Below are 26,959 nucleotides of genomic sequence, written 5' to 3'. Positions count from 1 at the left end.
CATACTAAAAAAATTATATTAAATTACCGGGGTCAATTATAAGCATTTTTGGTCAATAGACATACCCCTGAAATCCTATCCACTTTCGAGAAAAAAATTCGAATAGGTGCTAAAATTTTTGGCGAAATTAAAAAATTTCAAAACGTTCTAAAAAAATTATTTTCCGTTGCGGGAGTCAGTTACAATCATTTTTGGTGAATAGATACACCCCCGAAATCCTACCCAATTTCGAGAAAAAAATTCTTTACTGAAAATATACTGTGTGGCTAGAAATGTTTCCTCAAAATTTCATGCGTATGTTTAAAAAATCATAACTTTTGGACAAATTGGTATTCTTGATTTTGGCCAAACACCCTGTATAACACATTTGGGGAGATTTAACTGTCCTCTTATACAAAGTATTCACGCTATTAGTAGCCAGCGACTTTTTCAAAAACTAGTGCGATTAGAAAAAAACGATAGAAGAAAAAGTTTTATAGTCTTTTATGATCAATAGAACAGTCTATATTGATTTTGAAAATTTACATTATTTTGCAAGAAATAAAGGTGTCCAATTTTTTGAATGAAACGCCATATATTTTTTTATGTTGTATGAAAGTATGTGTCACGAGTTCTATACTATTTGATGACCTTCGAGATAATAGAAGATAAAATAACGCAAATTTGCAAAATCAATATACACTGTTCTATTGATCGTAACAAACTATAAAACTTTTTCCTCTTCCATTTTTTTCTAAACACAATAGTTTTCGAAAAAATCTCTGCTGAATGCTTAAAATGTACAAATTATTTATTATTTATTATGCATTTGTCTATCAAAGAAATTTCCAATTATTCGGATCGAAAATATATTATTAAAATTCAAAACTATCTAAAGAGTAGTTCAACCCTCTTTGCAAATTCTTTTCAAACAATTCTACAATCGTCCATGAATAGTCTAATAAAATTACTGAAAGTATTAATTTAAAATGTTTCCTTTTTTATACCCGTGGTAACAATTAAAATATTTAAAAAATGTGAAACGTCAATTTATTTAAACATATAATACGTATTATTAAAAAAATTCTTGCGACTATTGTTACGCATTTATTACGAACAGTAGAAAGGGTGGTGGATGACTTTTAGCGTGAGCCACTGTATGCACGCAGATGTGAAAATACAGATAACATTTTAGTTCAGAATTTTGAATATTTTGCCACATGGCTACGGTGGGAATGAAAGAGTTAATCCTGACCTCGTTTACGATCGACTGGAATTCTCATTTTCGAGAGATATTTGGTTATCGATGAATCTTCCCCGAAAAAGAGATTTCCACGTTCGTAGGCACCTTCCGCATTGCACCAGATCGGTTACGTCACTGTTTCACCCCTGCCAACCACGGTTTTCCTCGCTGCCGAGTTTCCAAGCCTGCAGCACCGGCAACAGTTGCGTCGTACATTGAGGAAACACTAAATTATACGAAGTGGAACTTTTCAGTCCACTTAAATGCAGAACGTTTGCGCCAAAATTAATAGGACCGAGTGAAAACCTCTTTACAATGGAGCTTAATGACGTGAAATAAATACACAACACAGCAGAGGGTGACGAAAATATTTCCTTCGTTATTAAATAACAAATTATGAAGGCTTCACAATAATCACTATTAATGTAATTCTTGTTTCAAGAAAGTTTGAAAGTATTTTTAATATGAAAAATATTTATAAAAGCATTTTTCCTATTAAAAATACTTTGAAATTTTCTTGAAAGAAGAATTACATAAATAATAAAAATATTTTTATAAATATTTTTTCTGTTAAAATAAAATAAATATTTTTCTTATTAAAAATGCTTTCAAACTTTCTTGAAAGAAGAATTACATCAATACTGATCATTGTGAAGCCTTAATCATTTGTTATTTAATAACGAAGGAAATATTTTCGACCGTTTAAAGGGATATTCTCGTCTAAAATTTTAATATTTAGAAATGAATATAAAAAAAAGAATGAAACACACGTATACATTTATGATTTAAGAAAGAATACAATATTCATAATTCAATTATTTTGTGCATTTACAAAGTTAACTATTTCTTGTGGCGATTCATTTCAATCCATGAAAATTTGGATCTACTAAAAGATTTACGAGTAAATTTACAAATATTTTCTATATTCAAAGCTTTAAGAAAATGTTTAAAAAATCAATTGTTTCTAATTTCTACTTCAGATTTCTTATGGTTCGGATCATTTACTTGTACGAAAATAAGAAATTGAAGAATAAGGTACTTTTCTCGTAATTGTTTTAAAAAACGTACAATCTTATCAAATATTTATCTGATTACAAGTAAAAGTAAAGAATAAATTACAAGCAACTTATTTCGTAAATAATCTATAGGTAGACTGAAAGAAAAAAACTGAAGTCGAATAGTTAAAATTGGAAAAAATCACTAAACTGCAGAATTGCCAAATAGTCTAGTCTTCGAACAAAATTCCCCAAAAAACGACCTTATTTTTCAGTCTCATTTCATCACTCTGACACAATTTAAACAACGATTTGCAGGATACAGAGCAAAAGTAAGCATTGGCTTAGTTATAAACCAGATAATAATCGTAAAATGCACGACATTGCGTGCAACGAACAAAGATTTATTTCGTGCCGATTCGGTTTCGCTAATTGCATTCCTTTTGCTTGCAATTTTCAACGAGCCAACTGTTTTCACAATAAAATGCTACTCGATGCGATTAAACAACTAATTACTGTAATATTTTTATCTATGTATTTTAGTAATTATGAATTTCGACTCGCCATTTTCAGTTTGAATACAATATTTGAAACTCGAAAATTCGCGAAATTATGAAACTTTGAGAATATGAAGGATCGAGAGTCGAAAATAGGCCACCTGAATAATTTATTTCCTTTATGGGTAGCAAACAAATTTTTTCACTGTCATATTTTTCGATATTTCAAAAATTACATATTTTAATTTAATTTAATATCAAGACAAATACAGTGATATATTGCAACATGAATTTTTCAAACGACCTTGATTATTTTCGGTACACAAGGTCATCTGAAAGTCATATTATCATAGGTCGCCTAGATAACTCGTTTAAAATGTTTAAAAATAGAAAAGAACGTTTGATTCGATAGGGGACACGAGGTGCTGACGTTTTTCTCGTTTCAAACGGGAACCACCAAACACGTTTTAAAATCATTAATTTTTTTTTTTGTGGAACTACGTGTGTCTTTATTTACATTCTAATGAGACGAATATAATGACCTATAAATGATACAAGGTCACTAACGGACTGTTACGAAACTGCATTCCGTTTCAAGAGACAGTTCAGGGATTTGCATGTTTACGCTCCAAGTTATAATTTAAGTGTTCGAAATGGCGACCTCGAGCGGCGATAATGCCCTAAAACGGTCTGATATGGATTTTCTGTGCTTTCGTGTGAAGCATCGCGAAAGTTTAAACGAATTGTCGAAAAACGTCGGTGTCTCGGTGCATTTGCAATACTTCGAAAGGAACAAACATAAGGTTTTAATCGAGTTTTTTTTTCAAAACCATGTATCACGGGAGTGTCAAGATAAAACCCTGGGAATTATTGTATTGATCGATTAGAAATCTTGTATACACGTGAAATACAGAAAACCAAGAATACTAATTTGTTGATAAAGGCTTCGTTAAAAAATTACTAACGTTTAAAGTTCCACCTGTATTGATTATTTTCTTGAAAATGGGTGGGATTTCGGGGGTAGGTCTGTTCACCAAAAATTATTGTAATCGACCCCCGCAACCGAAAATAATTTTTCCAGAACGATTTGAAATTTTTTTTGTTTACCGAAAAATTTAGGCACCTACCCCCTTGGCGATTTTTCTTAAAGTTCATTTTTCATTTTTAATAAGTTTGGTTGACGTCCTATGGAAATTTTGTTTAGTACTTTTTTATGGGTATCCATGAGCTCTACTTCCATACTAAATTTCATTGAGATACGTTCGCTATTGTAGAAGTTATGGACGTTTGAAAATTGGACCACTTTTATGGGGTTTTTCTCATTTTACGGGGTCAAGGAGCAACTTTTCCAATATTTTCAGAATTTCTACATAATCTTCACTAAAATACGCGTTGATTGCTTTTTGAAATATCAAAATCGTCCAATTCGTTCAGAAGTTATGACGTTTTAAAGATATGCATAAAATTTCAGGGAAGCATTTCTTTCCTCAGATTACATTTTCGATAAAGAATTTTTTTCTTGATAATGCGTAGGATTTCGGGGGTATGTGTAATGACCAAAAATGCTTGTAATCGACCCCTGTAACTAAACATAATTTTTTAGTATGATTTGAAATTTTTTAATTTCATCTAAAAATTTCAGTACCTACTCGAATTTTTTCTCGAATGTGGATAGGATTTTAAGGGTATGTGTATTCACCAAAAATTATTGTAATTGACCCCCGCAACCGAAAATAATTTTTCCAGAACTATTTGAAATTTTTTAATTTAATTTTTTATTTGAACGCATAAAAAAAAAAGAAATATTCAGACGATACGTTTGAATTTCAATAAATATGTCTACCAAGAGCTCAGGCTTTTATTCTTGAAACTTTTCATTAAAAATATTCCAATAATTACGTAATTGATCGTTTTCTGAAAGGGGAATCCCTCCTTGATCTTCCAATAAAGTAGAGTGCAAGGAAAACTGTTTCATAACTCTTACCGCCTGAGAGGGATGAAATAAAAAGGAAAAAACGGTTCAATCTTCGAAAGTTGATTTCACACCAGCAAAGCGAATTTGGACACTGAGAAGAACGACGAATTGATTTAGATAACTGCTATATGTACATTCCCAAAATTTTTATTTCGTACATATGAATATTTCGTACATTCCTTCTGTATATTTGGCCATTTTGTATGCAAATTAAAATTCACAGGCTATGAAATCACTCCACAGAGTCCACGGTTATCTAAAAACCACGTTAAAGTAAACAGATATATTTTTTTATATCAGAATTGTAACCAATTATAGCATTACGAACTCAAAGGACTTTATTAATTATTAAAGTGTATAGTACTTTGTCTCAGTGTATTTAAGCTTTAACGTATTTATTATATTACGCGTTCAATATTGACTGTCCTTTCTAAAAATTTTCGACGCTATTTTACAAACTTCAAAGGTCTAGAAACTAAACAGCTTGAGTCTGATAATTAACTACAGCATAATTACTCTCATAAATGAGTTTTTCAGATAGAAAATGTTAAAATATAAAAAAGTTCAACAAATCGAGTCTGAGCTGTAATTGGACAAAATATTTCGAGCGTGAAAAAATATCCAAAATTGCTTAAAGTAACCAGAAAACATTAAGATATCCAATATTCATTTCTATGACGAATCTATTCTATTTAAATTTGATTCTGATTTATAATCATTTTTAATGTTCGATTAATTCTCACTAAAAATGCTCGAATTCTCGAAATTACATGTTCGTTCAAGACATCGAAAGGAAGACTTCTTTCAAATAATGCTTAGCAGCAATATAAGAAGGAAGGATAGGATAATCATGACCAGGCTGAGAACTGGTCATTGCAAACTCACACGTGAGTACCTAATTAAGAAAACGGAACCACCAATGTGCACTGTCTGCATGAAGATAATTACAATCAACCACCTGCTATTCGAATGTACAATATATAACACCCAAAGAAAAAAATATAAAATAACATCGGCAGAAGCTCTAACGACAAAGAAGCACGTAGAAAAGACCCTAAACTACCTAAAAGACATCAACATTTACCACTGGATATGACCGGACAGGGAAGAATGAAATAGGTCCTAATCGTCGCTAATGACCCGTGGGTTGATGCGACGTAAAACCCGAATTAAAAAAAAAAAAAAAATTATTACCTGATTCATAGTTTACGTCGAAAGTTCAGAGAATACGAGGAAAAAGTTGATAAAAATTCTGGTATTAATCGAACTTGCGTAATCTATTGAGGCTATAAAATTCGTTATAAAAAGTTCGACAACTATTAACGTATGTAGAATTCCTAAGATTTTCAAAATCTCCGGCCACATTATGCAATATTAATTGATAAATCAATATTAAATTTAATTCTAACTCCCAAGTTAATTTAATTATTGCAAAATTAAATTTAGAAATTTGAATCATAAATATTATCAATTTCCAATGATTTTAATGACATTAGAATTATAATACAGGGTGTTCGGCCACACCTAGGAAAAATTTTAATAGAGGATTCTAGAAGCCAAAATAAGACGAAAATCAAGAATACCAATTTGTTGATGGAGGCTTCGTTAAAAAGTTATTAACAATTAAATTCAAATATTTCAAATCGTTCTGGAAAAATTATTTTCTGTTGCGGGGGTCAATTACAATCATTTTTGGTGAATACACATACTTCCGAAATTCCACCCACTTTCGAGAAAAAAATTCGAGTAAGTGACGAAAGTTTTGGGTGAAAAAAAAGACTTTCGAATCGTCTTGGAAAAATTATTTTTAGTTGCAGGGGTCAATTGCAAGCATTTTTGGTCAACAGATATAACCCCGAAATCCTACTCAGTTTCGAGAAAAAAATTCCTAACCGAAAATATCATTTTTGGCCAGAAATGTCTGCCCGAATTTTCATGCGAATCTTTAAAACGTCATAACTTCTGAACGGATTGGACGATTTTAATGTTTAAAAAAGCAAACTACGCGTATTTTGATGGAGAATATGTAGCAATTGTAAAAATATTCGAAAAGTTGGTCCTTGACCCCGCAAAATGAGAAAAACCCCATAAAAATGGTCCAATTTTCAAACAGCCATAACTCCTACAATTGTGAATATATTTCAATGAAACTTTTTTCTGAAGTAGAGCTCATAGGTACCTACAAAAAAGTATTAGACAACTTTTTTGTAGGGCGTCAAAGAAAATTACTAAAAGTCAAAAACGAATTTTTAAGAAAAATCGACAGGGGGTAGGTGCCTAAATTTTTCGGCGAAAAAAAAAATTTCAAATCGTTCTAAAAAAAATACTTTTGGCTGCAGGGGTCAATTACAATCATTTTTGGTGAATAGTCATATCCCCGAAATCCTACTCATTTCCTAGAAAAAAATTCGAGAAGGTGTGAAATTTTCGACAAAATTAAAAAATTTCAAATCGTTCTAAAAACATTATTTTTGATTGCAGGGATCAATTATAATCATTTTTGGTCAATAGACATACCCTCGAAATCCTATTCAGTTTCAAGAAAAAAATTCCTTACCGAAAATATCATTTCTGGCCAGAAATGTCTGCCCGAATTTTCATGCGAATCTTTAAAACGTCATAACTTCTGAACGGATTGGACGATTTTAATGTTTAAAAAAGCAAACTACGCGTATTTTGATGGAGAATATGTACAAATCGCAAAAATATTCGAAAAGTTGGTCCTTGACCCCGCAAAATGAGAAAACCCCCATAAAAATGGTCCAATTTTCAAACAGCCATAACTCCTACAATTGTGAATATATTTCAATGAAACTTTTTTCTGAAGTAGAGCTCATAGGTACCTACAAAAAAGTATTAGACAACTTTTCTGTAGGGCGTCAACCAAAATTACTAAAAATGAAAAACGAATTTTTAAGAAAAATCGACAGGGGGTAGGTGCCTAAATTTTTCGACGAAAAAAAAATTTTTAATTAATTCTGAAAAAATTATTTTCTGTTGCGGGGGTCAATTACAAGCATTTTTGGTCAACAGACATACCCCCGAAATCCTGCGCATTTTCGAGAAAAAAATTCAGTACGGACGGAACTTTAATTGTTAATAACTTTTTAACGAAGCTTCCATCAACAAATTGGTATTCTTGATTTTCGTCTTATTTTGGCCTCTAGAATCCCACATTAAAATTTTTCCCAGGGGTGGCCGAACACCCTGTATAGTGAAGTACGACAAATAAATTGACAGATAAAGACAGATAAATTGAACAAAACAATATTTCGAAATATATAAACAAAGTTAATTCTTCCCTTGCTTCGATTCTCGACTCTATGAATGTTGAGCCGTTCATAATCTCGCGGTCAAATGGCGACATCTATGATAAGGCTGAACTACATACGGGGATTCCCGTGGCTTTTGTTCGAGTCAAGTCGAGTCATTTGTTCGAGCCTCATGGTCGACATTACTGCAAATTATTTTATGTTAAACTATGTAATATCTAAAGAGTAATTAAAGTGGTTGTGTTTAATATCTAAATATTGTCTGTATATATTTATTTAATCAGTTCTTATGCAAAGGGACCTGATATGTTTCAACAATGAATACCATAATGCCAACAATAATGCCCATTCTTGGTTTCTTGCGCCTCCATCGTCTCATATTCGAAACACTTCCTGGTGAGATAGAAATTTAATTTCCACTTCGAAGTAATCGTTTCGAATCGCTGTCAGGAAAGCATAAATCGAGCTGATAAGAAATGTTTCAACCGCTATAGAACGACCTTGCATGTCCAAACGATCCACGATTACCATGCTATTATTCCCTTCCGCTGACGGCATGTTTAACAGTTTATAGGTTTTCTTGCCGACCGTAAAAACTGTTTCTTTCCGTTTGCGTCACGTTTGCGTAGAGATTTATCTACAGCTTTCTATAGCAACTGGCAATGACCGATCGTCAACGATTGGATACCATCTTAACAGCTTTATAGACAAAAGTTATTCCTATTTTTAACCGCGTTAACATTTAACAACCTTGTTAAAATTCAAGAATCTTGTCCAGATTTATTTTCTTTAACATCTAATCTTCAGAATTTTTTAGCCCCTTAGTGGCAGTCAACGTATTAAATAATAAAATCAAAAAATCTCGAATTTTCACTCTTTTCGTTCGTTACTTTTCATATCCGTGTTTTGATCGAATTAGGGGTCAGAATACATAAAACTATATTTTCGAACCTTCTTTTGTACGATTTGTGACGATACCTCCGGCTCTCGCCGCTAGAGGGCTACGCTCTCTCACAAGTTCTCGGCTGACCACCTATTTCTATATGTACACTCCTTGATTGCTCTTTCCTTTCCTTCTGGTATCCACCACAGACTTAAAATTCGTCTCTAATTTATTTACAGTTAACATAACTAAAAAGTCTAAAGGAAAGGAACCTCCTCAAAGTTTTAGACTCCAACGTACCAGTCTTAATTGCTTCGAGTACAAGGATTAAATTATCAAAAAAGAGAATTTTCTCAGGAGCCAGCCAACAAAAATAATTCTCAATTTTCGACGAGCCACTGACGGTATCTAAACAAATCATGGCGGCCCCGACGATCGTGTAAGATCAACATCCTGTGTTTTCGCGTGCATATTTCAAGCACGTGAGCCACAATGTAAAAAAAAAAAGTTCCTGCTGAAGGCGGGGTTTCATTGCTTTCGCGCGTAAAATAAAATCTGCATAAATGATCCGACTTCAGATGATAAACTGCGCTTTTACTTCTCACCTCGTGAAAGAAAGTGCAATAAGTACCGTGTCCGGTTTCGACTCCGTTAACCAAGCTTGACGGCATTCGTAAATACATACGTTATTCTCATCGCGAATAATTCCACTCGTTAGATGACAAAGAAACGATGCTTTCAGAAAATCTCTTTACTTCGTATTCTACGTTTGAATATCTTTTTTTTGAGGCCACAAAATACACCGTTTGAAACATCCTGGTGGATATATTTAGTGGAATGAACATGCTATAACGCGCGATCCAAGATTAATGCGTTTTCTTATGAAAATATACTGAATATCGTCGCTGAACGAAAGAAATTTAGCGAATAATAACGAAGCTTCATTGAAACTCGAAACACCAAATATTCCAGAGAATATCCTTGCCCTCGTATTCGTGTATTTACTTTCTGGTCTCATTAACGACAGGATAAAGAGTGCTCGAAGAAAAGCTTGGAAACGTTGCCAGCGGACTATCCAGCGCCATCGTTCAACCATCGAAGCTTCAAGCTTCTTTCGCGTCTTGGAACTCATTATTGTACAGGGTGTTTCAGAATTGAAGTTACAATATAAAGAATCTTGAATTTTCGTAATATTTTTGTATTCAAACGGTACGAATTATTCAATTTACGCGAACAATGAAAAAAAGGGAAATATAAATATTCTAACAAAGAACATTTGTGAAAGATAAATTTTCATTAATGTTTTACGTAAGGTAGTTCTTATTAATGTTTTAATAATAGTGCTCAAAAATTACGATAAAAAAACTTGTCAGGCGTGAAGAAGAAGTTTAAAAAAGACAATTGTATAATTTAAAACACAATATTTAACGTTGAAAACGATTTTCTTCGTCGATAGAAAATTGTTTTCTTCGATTAGTAGTTAAGTTTGTAAGTACACAATTACTTTTATATGAGGTAGTTCTAATTTAAATATTTTAATAATAGTGCTCAAAGTTACGATAAAAAAACTTGTCAGGCGTAAAGAAAAAGTTTAAATATGACAATTGTATAATTTTATTCACAAAATTTAACAACGAAAACAATTTTTTCTTCGATTAGTAGTTACGTTTGTAAATATACAATTACTTTGAAACAACCTGTATGAGAAATGCTTCTACAAAGATTGAGGAAGATGAGCATCGAACGGTAATTTTGCTCCCCACAAAAGTTCAGGTAGCCACCATAAAAGATCATAAACTTTCAAGTATCGAGGATTTACTACAGAAAAGCTTCCCGAAGATAATTATCGGAGAAAATGTAATTAAACGAGTAGAGAAATTTTGGCCGAGCAAATTGCTCGAACGTAGTGAAATTAATGAGAAAAGGTATCGTTAATTTGAGTCTAAAATTCGTGGAATCCTAAATGAGAAATTTGTACTTTTCCCCCATAAATAATATACAAATATCTGCAACTAATTTGACAAGTAATGTTAAAAAACAAAAAGTACAAGTGAATTTCTAATAAAGATTCTAAAAATAGCGTTTGCTCTATCATAGGAGAATTATATTTTTCATGAGAGAGGAAGTATAATTACTATTTAATATAAACTACGTAATATATAATAAAATGGAATGCAAAGTAAATTGAATTTAAAATGTAAATTGTTATGGTGGCAATCGTTGAAAAAATTATATTTTATACAATAAGAGTAACATAATTTCTATTTAACAATTATAATAATAACTCGATTATTCGGTGGAAAAATTATTTTTTGTTCCGTCACTTTCAATGTAAATGATTCGATTTGCAAAATCTTTTATTATACTATTTTTCTTTTATTGAAGCAAAGCTTTTTTTTTACGAAAACGACTTTAAATTGTTTTTTTTACAGCATTCACAATAAATCTAGCTATAAAATAAACTCACAGTATCGCGAACAGTAAATTTTAACGTAATATTGAACGCGAACGACGCACGGTAAACACGATTTTGCGGACTAAAAACGCACCGCTGACGATTAAAAAATATCTCTCTATTTTTCTTTTGAGCGACTTTAAATCGCAACGCGGAACGCAATATTTATTCGCGTAACGTGAATTACAAGAGACCTGAAAATACAGTTCCAACGAGAAAAGGAAAAAATCCAGTTCCAACGAAAAAAAGAAAGCAAAACTACGTTACACTGCGAGCTATTCTAACGAAGTCCGCGAAATACGCTCGTTAAAGCGATAAACTAATTTGCTTTTAACGCGCCGCCCGTGATTCAACAGAACGGCAAATCTCTGTTAGCCTCCTTTTCCGAAATGAATTTCCCCCGTCGAATGTTTATCGCGCGATTCGTTTGCCCGGAAATTTGCTCGGGCACGTTTTCGCGTAGATAACTTCCGATCGATTTGCTATTCGCGATAGTGGTCGCATAACGAATTGCGACTGCTTCTGCGACTGCGCGTCCCCCTTTATTTTGCTCGTCCTATAGTGAAACGATTACATCTGTTCGTATATTTCTTCGTCGACTGATAACCAAATAGACCGTCCAGATAAGTCCCTAATGACCAGCTGGAGTTCGGATAAAATATGTTCTCCGACGTAGCAAATGCTATATCCGTACTGTCTTAAAGAGCACCAACGATGAACTCGAATCCACGAAATCCGTGATATACTGTTTAACCCCTTGACGTACGTTTTAATGTAATTTTTCAAAGGTATACTAGCTAATTTTGTTTACATTTGTTCGTATAAGCAATTTTTGGGATTGTGCTTGGTTCATTCTAAACAATTCTAAATAACTCATTTATTTCTATTTCAACAATGAACGTATATAGGTATTTCTACACGAGTTCCCTCACAACGCCATTAGATACTACTGAGCACTCTACCATGGGATTCCCCCTTATATCTCCGTTCCAACGCTACCAACCACAATCAGTAAAAATAACTACACAGGAATGACCATGAAAAAGAATAGTCTTGTTTCAAAAATGTTCTATGAAACCCTTGACTCACGATTTAATTCCAAATTATTTTTCGAACGTATACTATTTACTTTTGTTTAAATTTGTTCGTACAAGGAATGGCCATGAAAGAGACTAGACTTGTTTTATAAATATTCGAAATATGTTCATTATTTTCTCTATTAACCAAATAATATCCTTTTTTTAAAAATAATAAATTAGTAGAAGGTGAACCTGGAACGAGCACTGAAATAAATCAATTCCAATATGTTAACACTATCGATACGGTCGTAAATAATTTTTAAAAGAAACATAACATCGTTGCAGAGTTCTCTAGCCTCGAATATCCATATGCATACATCAACAACGTTGTATAAAATTATAGACGTGATTCATTTTGATCGTCAGGCTTCCTGGAAAATGTGAGACAACGGAGAGGAATTTACGTAGAATTCTTCGAAAGTTAATATTTTTTTATTATCGAAGAAACTAAATGTTAACACGCTCCAATTCTTTCAATTCCTCATCCGAATTTTTGTCCATAGTTGCTCCAAACTCAAAATCTATTTGAAAATTTCTACACTCAGTTTCCATCTTTTATTTTACTCTCTATTATTTCAGACAGTAAACATAGTTCAATTTATATACTGAATATTCTATTTTCTTTTATCTATACTCTTATAAATTATTCAATTTAAAAAAAAAATTATATATTTTTTAAAAACGTTGACCATCTGAAATATGTATACAGGGTGTTCGGCCACCCCTGGGAAAAATTTTAATGGGGGATTCTAGAAGCCAAAATAAGACGAAAATCAAGAATACCAATTTGTTGATGGAAGCTTCGTTAAAAAGTTATTAACAATTAAATTCAAAAATTTCAAATCGTTCTGGAAAAATTATCTTCGGTTGCGGGGGTCAATTACAATCATTTTTGGTGAATACACATACCTTCGAAATTCTATCCACTTTCGAGAAAAAAATTCGAGTAAGTGCTGAAAGTTTTGGGTGAAAAAAAAGACTTTCGAATCGTCTTGGAAAAATTATTTTTAGTTGCAGGGGTCAATTGCAAGCATTTTTGGTCAATAGACATACCCCCGAAATCCTACTCAGTTTCGAGAAAAAAATTCCCTACCGAAAATATAATTTCTTGGCCAGAAATGTCTGCCCGAATTTTCATGCAAATCTTTAAACCACCATAACTTCTGAACGGATTGGACAATTTTAATGTTTAAAAAAGCAAACTACGCGTATTTTGATGGAGAATATGTAGCAATTGTAAAAATATTCGAAAAGTTGGTCCTTGACCTCGCAAAATGAGAAAAACCCCATAAAAATGGTCCAATTTTCAAACAGCCATAACTCCTACAATTGTGAATATATTCCAATGAAACTTTTTTCTGAAGTAGAGCTCATGGGTACCTACAAAAAAGTATTAGACAACTTTTCTGTAGGGCGTCAAACAAAATTACTAAAAATGAAAAACGAATTTTTAAGAAAAATCGACAGGGGGTAGGTGCCTAAATTTTTCGACGAAAAAAAAAATTTTTAATTAATTCTGAAAAAATTATTTTCGGTTGCGGGGGTCAATTACAATCATTTTTGGTCAATAGACACACCCCCGAAATCTTGCGCATTATCAAGAAAAAAATTCAGTAGGGGCGAAACTTTAAACGTTAATAACTTTTTAACGAAGCCTCCATCGACAAATTGGTATTCTTGATTTTCGTCTTATTTTGGCCTCTTGAATCCCCCATTAAAATTTTTCCCAGGGTTGGCCGAACACCCTGTATATAAAAATAGAAATAGATCATTTACTTTGTTTAATAAATACTACCATTTACAAGTCTTAGTAGAATGGAGTTAATAATTTTTAATATGTTTTATAAATCATTAACCTTATTCTACTAAGATTTGTAAATGACAGTATTTATTAAACAAAGTAAATGATCTATTTGCAACGATGCAAAACAAATGTACCTCCCCCTACAATTGACGAAAAAAAAAGATGGACACTTAGACCCGTAAACAAAATGAGGGATAAATTATCGTTACGTTTGTGCTGGTTGTTTCCACGACAAAAATAGTGCCGGTGAAAGTAATTTTGCTTCCGTGACTCGTAGATAATAGAATTAAAAATACGCGGGATTCCGTGACCCCGCGAGATAACGTGTTAAAATGTTAAATCTCTGTCTCATTAACATCGTGGACGTGTATCGTTGACGAAAAATCGCGTGCTCATTCCTTCTGACTCAGAGCCGCTACGTAAATGGCGCAATCTAGACGTAGTAATACGATTTGTCGACGTTAACTATCGTCCAGATAAAGAAACCATTCATTCGCGAACGGAAAGACGACGCGAGTGAATTCACGAGATTAATCGATAAATCGACGAACCGGATCGATTCGAATATTTTCCCGAGTGCATTCGCTGCACGCTATCGCTTTTCTGTTGGAAATTCTGCGTTCGTTACTTTTGCTTTTCGTTTCTTACATATTTATGAGCATTACAACGTTTCTGGAATTCGTTCGAATTCCTTTCCTATGATATTTACATATTCGAATAAAATAAATTTACTATTACTATCAATGAGATAATAGAATCTAAGAAAGTGATTCTTTAGTTATTCGAAAACGAAAGATTAAAGAATTATCGAAGTTACCAAAAAAATTGGCCACGGTGGTCACCGGTGACCGGCACAGCGTGTTGCAATATTGTTTAGAATGGACGAACCCTAATACTTGTAAATAAAGCTCCTTCAATATTGTAAAACAACATATTCACGATTTAATTATCGAATATTTCTGTTTCACGCTGTAATTTGAACAAATGTTGAGGACATCTTTGAAAAGAAATGAAAAAAGAATGAGAATGAATTTTACATAGTAAAAAAAAAATTTAGATCAGTCAAGAGCAAGGAGCTGAAATATTTGTAAAATTATCAAACCAAAAACTGAACAATTGGTGCATTTTTTCTTGCATAAAGTATAATATGAAAAAATATATGTATAGAAGAATATGTGTGAATATGACCAAATTTATATGCACAATTAATTTGGAAAATACTATCACAAAAATTAAAAAATCGTAATATAACAACTTTCATAATTAGCTATTAAATTTAAAAAATGAATGAACTATTCTCTTCTATTTGAAATAAATTCAAAAGTAACGCTTAGTTACAACAAATAAAATAAAATAAACACTTCAGTCTAACGATAAACATAAAACTAGAATTTTTTTAAAATTGAATTTTTAAAAATACTTTGTAAAAAAATGTTCGAATGCAATATTAAAAAGAGAACTCGTGAAGTAAGCAATAAACACAAATATTTTATTTGTTATTCGTAAATAAAGCAACGTAATTTCTTCAGAAGTCCACAGAAACGAATAACGTGATCAGTATTTTAAAAGCTGAGCGTACAAAAGTATATTTCACAAACTAGATATTTGATAAAAACCTAAGAATATTAAATATACAGAGTTTCTCTTATTACCAATGAATGGTTCATTCTCTGAACACAAGATGCTATTATTTGTCTGCTCAGAAACGATGAGATTTCTATCTAACATTCATTACTCCGTATTTAACAAGAAATTACCAGAGTTTCTACAGCAACCTAATATCAGAAATAATAGCAATTTATCCCTGTTACGAGCATTTGTTCTTCTTGCTCATTTTAATCCTTCTTTCTCACTGTAGGTAAGGCATACTATTTAGTGCTATACATTTATACATACTATACATTTATTTACATTCACTTTAAAAATCAATTTGGTATAATATTACCATCTATGAATAATTAATAATTTCCTATATTTTATCATACAAATACATTTCTGTGTAATTTTTATTATTCATCTATGATACACATTTATATAAACATATTTAATCATTTATACATTCCTCTTTATATTGCACCACGTTATTCTGTTAATTTGTTTATTATACTGTTTCTGAAGGAGATTAGAATAAAATGGTTGAAATATTAACAACGCATTAAATGACTTTACCCTGAAATATTTTCTTTGTTGAGGATAAGAAACGAATGTTTGTAAACAGAGACTGGCCTACTGGCTGCTAGGAATTTGCAAGATTGCATTTTCCTGGTAAAACCGTCTGCAAGAATGATCTTATTCCGCATTACATAAATACAGTGACTCACGGATTCGTTAGCGTGCCTCGCAATAATAACTAATTGCAACAATTACCGCGTTATCTTTGGCTTATTTGAAACTGAAGAATACAAACTCATTATACTGCGTTTGCTTGTTTCCTGTTTTACTGTCAACTTACGTCGTATGTACGTCGAGCTTTGTGTGACGTGTCAAGGGGAGTCCCCTCTCGGTAGTTTATTAATATATTTGTGAGCTTTTTTAGATTAAAATAAGGCCAAACAGGATATAACTTGCGTAAAGTGCGTATTTAATCGTATTTAACATGATTTTATGCTTTATTAGAAGCTGGTTAAAAACAAAGTATATCGTGTTTGGTCTTATTTTAATCAGAAAACTCTTACAAATGCGTTGGTAAAAGTTTCATTAAGAAAGAAGCAAAAATAAAAAAGTTTCATCTTTGCCTCAATCTACGCGGTCCACTAGATGTCGAGCTTTCTGGCGTATCAAGGAAAATTTTCTCTCAGTAGTAGGGAATATCCAATCGAACATTTTTTTAAATTGATACGAGTATTATAAATGTTTCTCGGATGCAAGTAAACAAAAAGGGAATAGAGTAGTTTTTAGTCAGAGAAAACATTGACATTAGGAATAACTTTCCAAACAAAATGAATGAAATGTAATTAAAAAAATAACGTTGAATATTTATCTTACTAGTGATTAATCCTGTTCATAATTTGCACAGTTAAATTCATAAGAGAAATCGCTGAAATATTCTAATTGTTCGTGCTGTGAAATGGGTAACACTAAATAGCTAATTTAGAATCTCCACGTTAGATAAACTCAATGAGTGTACACAGGATTATAGCATGTTAAAAGTACAATAATTCTTTTATCATTGAAATCTTCTATTTAACAATTTTTTATTTCTTGAGATGGCAATGAAAAATTATTCAAAATGAAAAATAAAAGACAGACAAATAAGTATATTTTAATGTACATATAATAAATATTTAAAAGTGTGAACTATTAAAAAATTGAATCCTTTGCCTGTGAAATTACAATTTACTACGAATTAATAATCGACAGTTTTATTCTTGACAACGATTTGAAACCGAATAAATGACATAAACGAACAAAATTATATGCAATAACTTAGAGTATTTCACTGTGAAAGTAACCGCGAAAGAAACGAATCGAAACTAGTTTGAAGTGGTGTGAGTGCTCAATTAAAGAGGTCTGGAGTTAAATTGCGGGAAAAAAAACGATTAAGATCCTCTCGAAAGGATCAATTTCCTTAAAATCTGCTGCAGTTATTCGATTTCCGCGTCTTCATTATTGCAAGCCATTACGGTTGGAAACGACCGAGGGAAATTGAGAGATAAAATGTGTTAATAAAATTCATTCATTAAGAAAAAAAGTTCAATTTTAAAGTATGAAGTCTCTCTAAAGTACGAAGAAAGATGATTCTCAAGCTGACACGGAAAGTATCCCGAATATATCGCCGATATTTAAATGACTATCTGCACAGTGATAAGGTTTGTAATATATTAGAAGCACTCGAGATATGATTTTAGATGCTACTGGCTAACAGTTCACCAGATATTTAATAAAAACGCCTCAAAATGACATTTATCCACGTGGAAGTTGCTATTGATATTCATAAAATTATAATTTCATGAACTTATGTAACTTTTTTCCCCCCTTATCTATACTTAATATTTTCATTCACTTCTATGTGAACTTGTGCTAATAATCCTGTAGGGAGTTACAGGTTAATAAATAAATAAATAAAATTATAATTCCTAGATATCAAACACGAATGAGTTAAAAAAAATGATGGTAAATATTTCTTTTAGTATGTTGACTCATTAAATAATAAAAATTTATTAAGGGCTTTGAAAAAGTTTGGAAACCATCTTTGCCAGATTTTGACAAAGTAACTTTTTCTCGTCAGTTTCGTTGCACGAATGGACTCTGACTGAGACCATAGAGAGAAGACCAACAAAACAAAGGAATAGAATTGCAAAACTCGCGATAATTTATGCATTTATGGACAGCAGTATTAACACGTGTTCGGAACGTATAACCAATTCGATTCGACAGAGGCATGATTATAGGTTTTACCAAATGCATCCAGACACGACGCGCTTCCGTACACGCGAAAATTGCCGAGATTAACATTTTGGCTGCTGGATTTAGCAGCATTGCTTCGGCTTGGTTTATTATTAGTGTTTATTAGCCGTACAAATTTGGCTTGGATTTTAATTGCAAATTCGAATCTGGTTATGACTCGAGATATTATCGTTTGTTTGACCGTTTGCCAGGCCCGGGCGACGAGAAGGAACTGGCATCGGGGCACGAACGCGTAGATACTATTAGTATCTGTCGATTGGAACAGTAAATCCCGAAGGAACGATCGTAAATGTGTAACACGGCGATAGTCTTTCGTAAATTACGAGCTATAAATGCTACTATCAGTGAGCGTATACGCCACTAGAAAGAATATTACTCGGCGAATATTTATCGTTACGCTCGATTCTCTTTTTCTGTAATAGATACGTTCCAATTACCATTTTGTATGAAAATAAACTGTACAGAAAGTGATATCATTTACGAAGAAATAAAAATGAACTGTGTATGGAAGGAAAAGTTTCGAAACAGCTTGCGAAAATGTTTTTATAAAAAGGTGAATTTTTCTGTAGTTTTAACAGTTCGATCGAGAGTGTTAAATATAGCAAGAGTGATTTGAATTTGGCGCCCGTCCGTGACGGAAGTCGCGTTTGTCGTTTCTTTAAGTTGGCCTCTGCATCCTAATGCAAGAAGTAAATAATTACACGGTGGAAAGAATAAGAGTTGATTTAGATAAATAAACGCAAGTTAAACAACTCCTGCTTCCTTTTGTTTCGAAAAAAATATCATTACTCTCGATTGAAAAACTGATTAATGTAAAGAAACATAAAAAATCACATTTCCATAAAAGAATTCTACTTGCATTTCATAAATGGTATATATTTTATTTTCACAATTCTAAAACTACATAAAGGAACTAATTCAGAGGCATAATAATTTAAATTGTCTGATTGTAGAATAATGTAATTTATGTTGTATCTGTTTCATTATTAAATAATCTCAGAAACAGATGAAACGATACGTAGTATGTGTTATGTTTCTGAATTGATATTTTATATACTTTAAGAACATGAAAAGAAAAAATAAATAAATTTTTATCGACAATAAACAACTGGTAAACACCGAAAAATGCGCCATTGAAAATACGAAAAGAATCGATGGAACTGTCGTGTACACATTTGTATACAGTTATAAGAGTAAATATTTTTCCATTGTATCTGTAATGGTGATTCTAGGTGAAAAAACAAACCGAAAATAAAAAAAAAAAAATAAAATTTGTTCTGCTCAAGATTTTCGAGAAAATCGGCTTTAAAAATTCGAATGGAAATATTTTATTCTTTATTTTCAATATGTTTTCAAATTGTATAGTATTTTTGCAATAAAAAAATTAATTTTAGAAACAATTTCATGAATAGTGTGACCCATCGTTAGTTCCTATGCAATGCAAGTAATAAAGCATTGCTATACTATATAAAATATTAAGAAAATACTAACTTTACTAAACAATAATATTTTCTCTTATATAATATTTATTCTATTTTTCCTCACATATTACTTATTTTTTAACTGAAGGGGTTTTCCCATGAATAAATGAATAATTTGTATGTGTGATGACGAAGGTCGAGAATTAAAAATCAACAGATTACGTATTAGAATTACATACATTCACACGCCTAACTTAACGACGATAAAATTAATGCTGAAGAAGGCGCCAAGCGATATAGTGGCTGGAAGTATTAGACCACCTAACTCACTATCTTTTGATAGCATAAACAGAGAACCATTAGTTCTGTGGTAATTAAGCTCTGCTCGTGTTTAATATATTCATTCGAGAACTACTTCACGATTACTAGATGCTTCATTCGGAATAAGATCATCATTTCAATTTTAAAACCGTATTAATTTCTCAATTATAAATACTTAAATATACGAAATCAAAATTAGTAAAATCGATCGAATATAATATAATTTGTATTAATGCAAATATCACGATATTACTGAGAATCTTCGAGTAAATGAACGAACCTGGAGATTTCAACGCGTGGCTAATCATTTTCGACGTACGGAAGTCCCTTCATATTTCTTCACTCTCTCTATATTTACTATTGTTCAACACAATTAACCATTACAATCTGTCAACATTTACTTATAAGAAAAGAAATTCAAGATATCATAACGTAGCTTCAAATGACCAGACGATCAATTTAAAAAAAACGATCTATCGTTATCAAAAAGTCTTGAAGAATATTTTTTTTTAAATATGAAATTTTTCTGTTTAAACAAAAATCTATAAATACACTGTAACAACTGGAAATGAATATGATTCATTAGTTTTACTCGTTCTTCCAAGAAACAATGACTGTTTCTAATAAAGCTCGATCTCGTATTTTTAATTGATAATATAGGTATATATTGATACAACATGCACTTGAAAAATTAGCAACGACGATATACCACTAAGATAGTACAAGAATAGGCGCCATCGCTTGCATTCCTTTCCACTGATACAACAGTGAAGAGCGTCGGCATTGTTATCAGAGGGCAAGACGACGACGAAGTAATAAAAACACGATTACGCTTGCGTTACGTTCGGAAAGCTATAAAAAACGTAATAAATGAAAATCGTGACAGAATTGATTTATGAATATTATTATAGGAGTTGCAAGTATTTTTTTTAAATTTATTACAAACGTTTTGACCACTAATTTCGATAGTCTTCTTAAAACAAAAATGTAAAAACGTACAAAGAATACAAAAAAAGGCGAATCTAAATATGTGTTTGTCTTTTATTGATATCATTTCAATAGATAAGATAATTCTATTCGGATAATTTTGTTATCGATAGAATTAATTTTTATTCCATTATGCTCAACTGTGAGTAACCATAATTTCACAAAAGATAGTACTATTATTAGTGAAAGTTATTCTGAAGTTTAAAATAAATTTAAATGATACATATGTATATTATTTTTGTTTTGTTTAAACTGTAACAACGATTAAATGGAAAAATAGTCTTATCTAAACACAATAAAAGATAATCTCAATGTGAAATTGAAAATGGGGATTTTAAGTACTTTCAAGTATAACAGCTATTCAACAATTCTTAAAACATTTAATCATCGGATATTAATGTAATAGAACAAGTTTACCTGGATAAAAAAAAACTAATTACTTAATATGACGAAACAGTTTCTCGACACAGATTTAATCATAACTCATGCATAAAACACTAATATAACAACTATATTATCTTTTGTTTTCAAGACATATTTTATTTTATCTGTGCCATTTTTACTGATAGCTAAGCTTTTTATACAGTTACAAAACAGAGTTGGAAAAATATTATTCATTATTCGCGAATAGAAGTTGCTCTGTTACAAAGTTTGTTCCATTTATTAATTAGTAATAAAATTTTGATAAGAATAGAGAAATCGTACTCTTCAGAACAACGATTCTAAAACAGAAACAGTTGAAATTATTAAAATTATATAAAAGAAACTTCCAACAATTACCATTGCAATAATTTTTGTGATTCGAGGTATTCGTAACGAAAATTAAATACAATATAAATTGTAATAAATGTCCGACTACCAAAACGATGAGATTTTAATTAAATTTCATTTACATTATTATTACGCATTGAGAATATTACTTTTTCATTTGTACTGATTTTCATATTGCAGTACAAACTGTAATAAATGTCCGTTACCAAAACGATGAGATTTTAATTAAATTTTATTATTATTATTTCGCATTAAATAAGAATATTACTCTTTCATTTGTACTGATTTTCATATTTTGTGGACACAAATCGGTGAAAACGTAAAACTGTTCAATTTTGAATACTCTTCCCATAAATTTCGTTTTAATTTTCCTCGTACATAAAAATCCAACTATTTCAAGACCACACAGATATATGCGTCCCAATGAATATTCAATGTATTCCTCTGGACAATTGTCATTCAAATGAAACGATGGATGTAACGCGTGAGCAAAAGCAGCAAGCTTTTGTAACAAACACACGCGAATAAAGTGGATCTTAATATCGAATGAAAATCTAATAAATGCTGGGGGAAAAAATGATTGTCCAAACAGCGAACATGTATAAAAAAAAAAAACAAAACAAAAATGTACATTAAAAAAAAAATCAATAGTATATATGTGTGGTCTTGAATCAGTTGGATTTTTATGTACGAGGAAAATTAAAAGCATTAAAATGAGGAAGCCCGACATCTAGCGGACCGCGCAGATACGAATGCCGATGAAACAATACATAGTACATAATGTAAAAATAAAACTATTTTATTTTTGTTTTTTTTTTTAATGAAACTTTTATCAATGTATTTGTAAGGGTTTTCCGATTAAAATAAGACCAAACACGATATACTTTGTTTTTAACCAACTCCTAATAAAGCATAAAATCGTGTTAAATGCGATTAAATACGCAAATATGTTAAATTTTTATGTACGAGGAATATTAAAATGTGAAACTAATGGGAAGAGTATTTAAAATTGAACAGTTTTACGTTTCCACCGATTTGTATCCACAAAATATGAAAATCAGTACAAATAGTAAAACCGTGATCAGGAGGTCTTTGAAACCTGTTTTAAAAAAATGATATTGTCGAATCTGTTTTCTCCGACTGCAATACTTTAATTCCTCACAGACTCGAGAGTAAAAAGTAAATAAATGGGAATCAGAGCGTGTTTTTACATTAATTAAACGCTCTGTTGGCTTTCAACTTTTCTTCGCCAGAATGGTGTCGAAAGGGTTAAACAAACCGCGATTGATATTTCGCAGAGGCAACATGCACGACAGATAACATCTTCCCCTCCGGTTGGGTAGTGATTTGCGATTAGTACACTCGTCCGGTCTGGGTAAGCGTATCCGAACCGAGGTCGCGACGAGACGTTGAATGCGCTTCGCGTATTCCGGCTCGGGGGACGCGACTGGTCTGTTCGCCGCGGCGCGAAAAAGTTCCCAGGAGAGGAGAATACGGCCAATTTGTCATTTAAATGAATGAAACGTGTGACTGCGCGGTCCCACGATCACAGACGCGTCGTTTAAAATTGCCCCTTAATACCCTATGGCGGACCGAATTGTTCCGATCGATCTGTGGAACTCGAGTTTCGAACCACGATGCGTTGAATAATTTCGATGCAATTATGGGAACTTGAACTTGTAATGGACAAAATAATAGTCCAACATTTTTGTTTGCTTTTCGATATACAGCAATGGATAGCTGCGAGAAACGTGACACCGAAATCTGACGGTTACAAACAGCACGGTTAATTTTTAGTCCCCGAAAGAAGGATAAACGAGAATAATACGATGTGAAAGTTATTTATTTTTTGTTAATGGGACCTTTACTAATATATTTGTGAGGTTTTTTTTATTAAAATAAGACCAAACACGATGTAACTTCTCAGTAATGATGTAACTAATCAGTGCGTATTTAATCGTATTTAATACGATTTTGTGCTTTATTAGAAGCTGGTTAAAAACAAAGTATGTCGTGTTTGGTCTTATTTTAATGGGAAAACTCTCACAAATACGTTGGTAAAAGTTTCATTTAAAAAAAAAACAAAAATAAAATAGTTTCAGTTTTGCATTATGCACTATGTATTGTCTCACCGATATTCGAATCTACGCGGTCCACTATATGTCGAGCTTCCTGGTGTATCAAGGAAAATTCCCTCTCAGTAGTGAGAATGACTACCGTCCACTTATTCAATCGAAAATTACTCGCAGTTATCCAAGCATTGCTGTATACGCAGAAACGTATGCACAGTAGTCTCGATTATTCGAGATAATGCGAACCAACCACAGATAACTGAAAACTCGGATAATACGAGAACCGACGGGTATTCATAAATCGTGGAGAAAAATCACGAGAAATATTTTTATAATGTAATATTCCACATATAGTTAAGTTTAATTATATAAGTATTTAATTCAGTGAAAGTTTACTAACCCTTTACTCTCCAAGAATTCATTTAACATGTCATAAAAAGTGACAAATCAAATTGTTCCATCTGCCCTCAGAATTAAGAGTTTAATTTTATTAAAAAAATAAATAAATAAATACATAAATAATTACTCTCTACATTTTATTATTTGTAAAAATAATAGGGACACAATGATCGACCAGCACACAGTGCATAACTAATACGAAAAATTCCAACATAATTTACTCGATTCGTCATTTTGTTTTGTGGGCCCTTTTTCCAGGAGACTCTTCAATCGCGGTGTTCCCGCTTCCAGCTTTCCTTAAGTAAAAAAACGACCTTACGTGCAACGTCGAACGCATGATTTTGCGAATCTTTTACGAAATACATCATTTGTTGCATGGGCAGGTCTCTCTACCGGAACCGCAACGATTTACGAGGAGATTCCCGAGCAAATGCAAGTTTCATCGTTTCATTTAGCTCGTTTAGGTAGCGAACTCCACCATCTGTTGGCGACCAACAGGTGGACCACATCTATTACGAGTTCGCTTATCACGAAAAGCATAAAGTTTCATACGTGTTACGAAACGTTAAGCCAAGCTTTGTATTAATAATTTAATTAAGTCACTGGAATTAACAATCGTTACATCGTTATATTTGTCTTGTTGTCAAAAAATAATAACATGTATTACGATATCACGGGTAATTAATCGCCTTGGATGCATAATCGATCACTTTTGTCGGCAATAAATTCGTATAATTAATATAACCCATTTGTCTGTTGAAACATTCAGATTTAAAATAAGAAGAGTCAATTCATATTTTATCCCTTTCTAAATTTATTAACTTTATTTAAATTTGAATATTACGTCGTATGTTCGTCATAGTATTTATATAAAGAGTTCCTTAAAATTATGGAAAAATAGAGAGCTAAATAACAGTATTAATAATTATATGAAAATGTTCTATAGAAATTTACAATATGTAAATTGTACAATACAGGGTGTTCGGCCATACCTGGGAAAAATTTTAATGGGAAATTGTAGGGGCCAAAATAAGACGAAAATCAAGAATATCTTGACTGAAGCTTCATTAAAAAGTTATTAAAAAATTAAATTAAAAAATTTCAAATCGTTCTGAAAAAATTATTTTTAGTTTCAAGGGTCGATTACAATCATTTTTGGTCAATAAACATACCTCCGAAATCCTACCCACTTACTAGAAAAGAATTCGAGGAATGAAATTTTTCGAAAAAATTAGAAAATTTCAAATCGTTCTAGAAAAATTATTTTCGGTTGCGGGGGTCAGTTACAATAATTTTTTGTGAATAGACATACCCCCGAAATCCTGCGCATTTACGAGAAAAAAATTTAGTACTGGCGGAACTTTAAACGTTAATAACTTTTTAACGAAGCCTCCATCAACAAATTAGTATTCCTCATTTTCGTCTTATTTTGGCCCCTAGAATATCTCATTAAAATTTTTTCCAGAAAAATTTCGAAACTTAATGGATATTTTCGATCAACCATCGTGACATCTGGATTACTGAAGAAGAAACAAACATCTTCTAAGTTATCGTATAATTTTCACTCAAAAATAGGAAATCTTAAATAGGAATCTTCAATAATTTTACTTACAATAATAAAGTTGCAATAATAAACGCGGCTTCGTTCGAAATCTAACTAAAGTGTAATTTTTAAATAAAATTCTTGCAGCAATATCCAAAATATGAAGAAAAAAGTAATTTGAATGAAATCAAAAAGTAATTTTATATAAACGAGTATATTTGAAAACTTCACATTTCCATTATTTTTTTGTTGAAGTTAAGCAAGCAAAAAAAGAAAGTAATTATTATTACGATACAAATATTAATCCTTACGCGTACATATTAATATTACACGGTATTTTATATATTTCCTCAGAGAACAAAAAAATTCTATTTTAAATACAAATTAAATAACCTCTGAATGGAAACGACCAGATTTTTGGATATCGTAAAATATTAAACTAAACGCATAAAATAAAAATACTTTACAATACCAAAAATACGCTATTTTTGATCAAATTTAATGTTTCTCGTTCAAATGTAACAAAAATCTGGTTCTTAATCTTCATCGAAACACATAGGCATCGAATATCTAGTAAACTGGACCAAGCAGCTGTGTAAATCTAAACGACGTTAAACTTCAAGGGTAATTCATTTAAATTACGCTTTCAGTTTGCCCGTGGAATGAATTAGAGTACTGTAAAGCGTTGCCGCGAATCAATGGTTTTGGAGCACCGAATCTGATCGAAGATAACGCTGATCCCAAACAAAAGGGAATTGTTAGACATTCGATTCGCGACTAACTTCCGAAATGGATTTGCAGTTGCCAATAACGTACTTCAGCTCAAAGAAACGAAGATTTAATAACCTGTCCGCCA

The 26,959-nt window shown here is 31.8% G+C and overlaps 1 protein-coding gene across 5 annotated transcripts in view; it reads right to left on the bottom strand.

Moving 5' to 3' along the window:
- Positions 1 to 26,959, bottom strand: part of Krt95d (phosphofurin acidic cluster sorting protein KrT95D) — a 110,049-nt gene that overhangs the window by 81,970 nt on the left and 1,120 nt on the right. The window lies entirely within an intron of this gene.

This window comes from Colletes latitarsis, chromosome 14 (genome assembly GCF_051014445.1).
Source record: "Colletes latitarsis isolate SP2378_abdomen chromosome 14, iyColLati1, whole genome shotgun sequence".
Lineage (NCBI taxonomy): Eukaryota > Metazoa > Arthropoda > Insecta > Hymenoptera > Colletidae > Colletes > Colletes latitarsis.
Note: the sequence above shows the minus strand (reverse complement) of the source record. Positions and strands in the feature narration are given on the sequence as shown.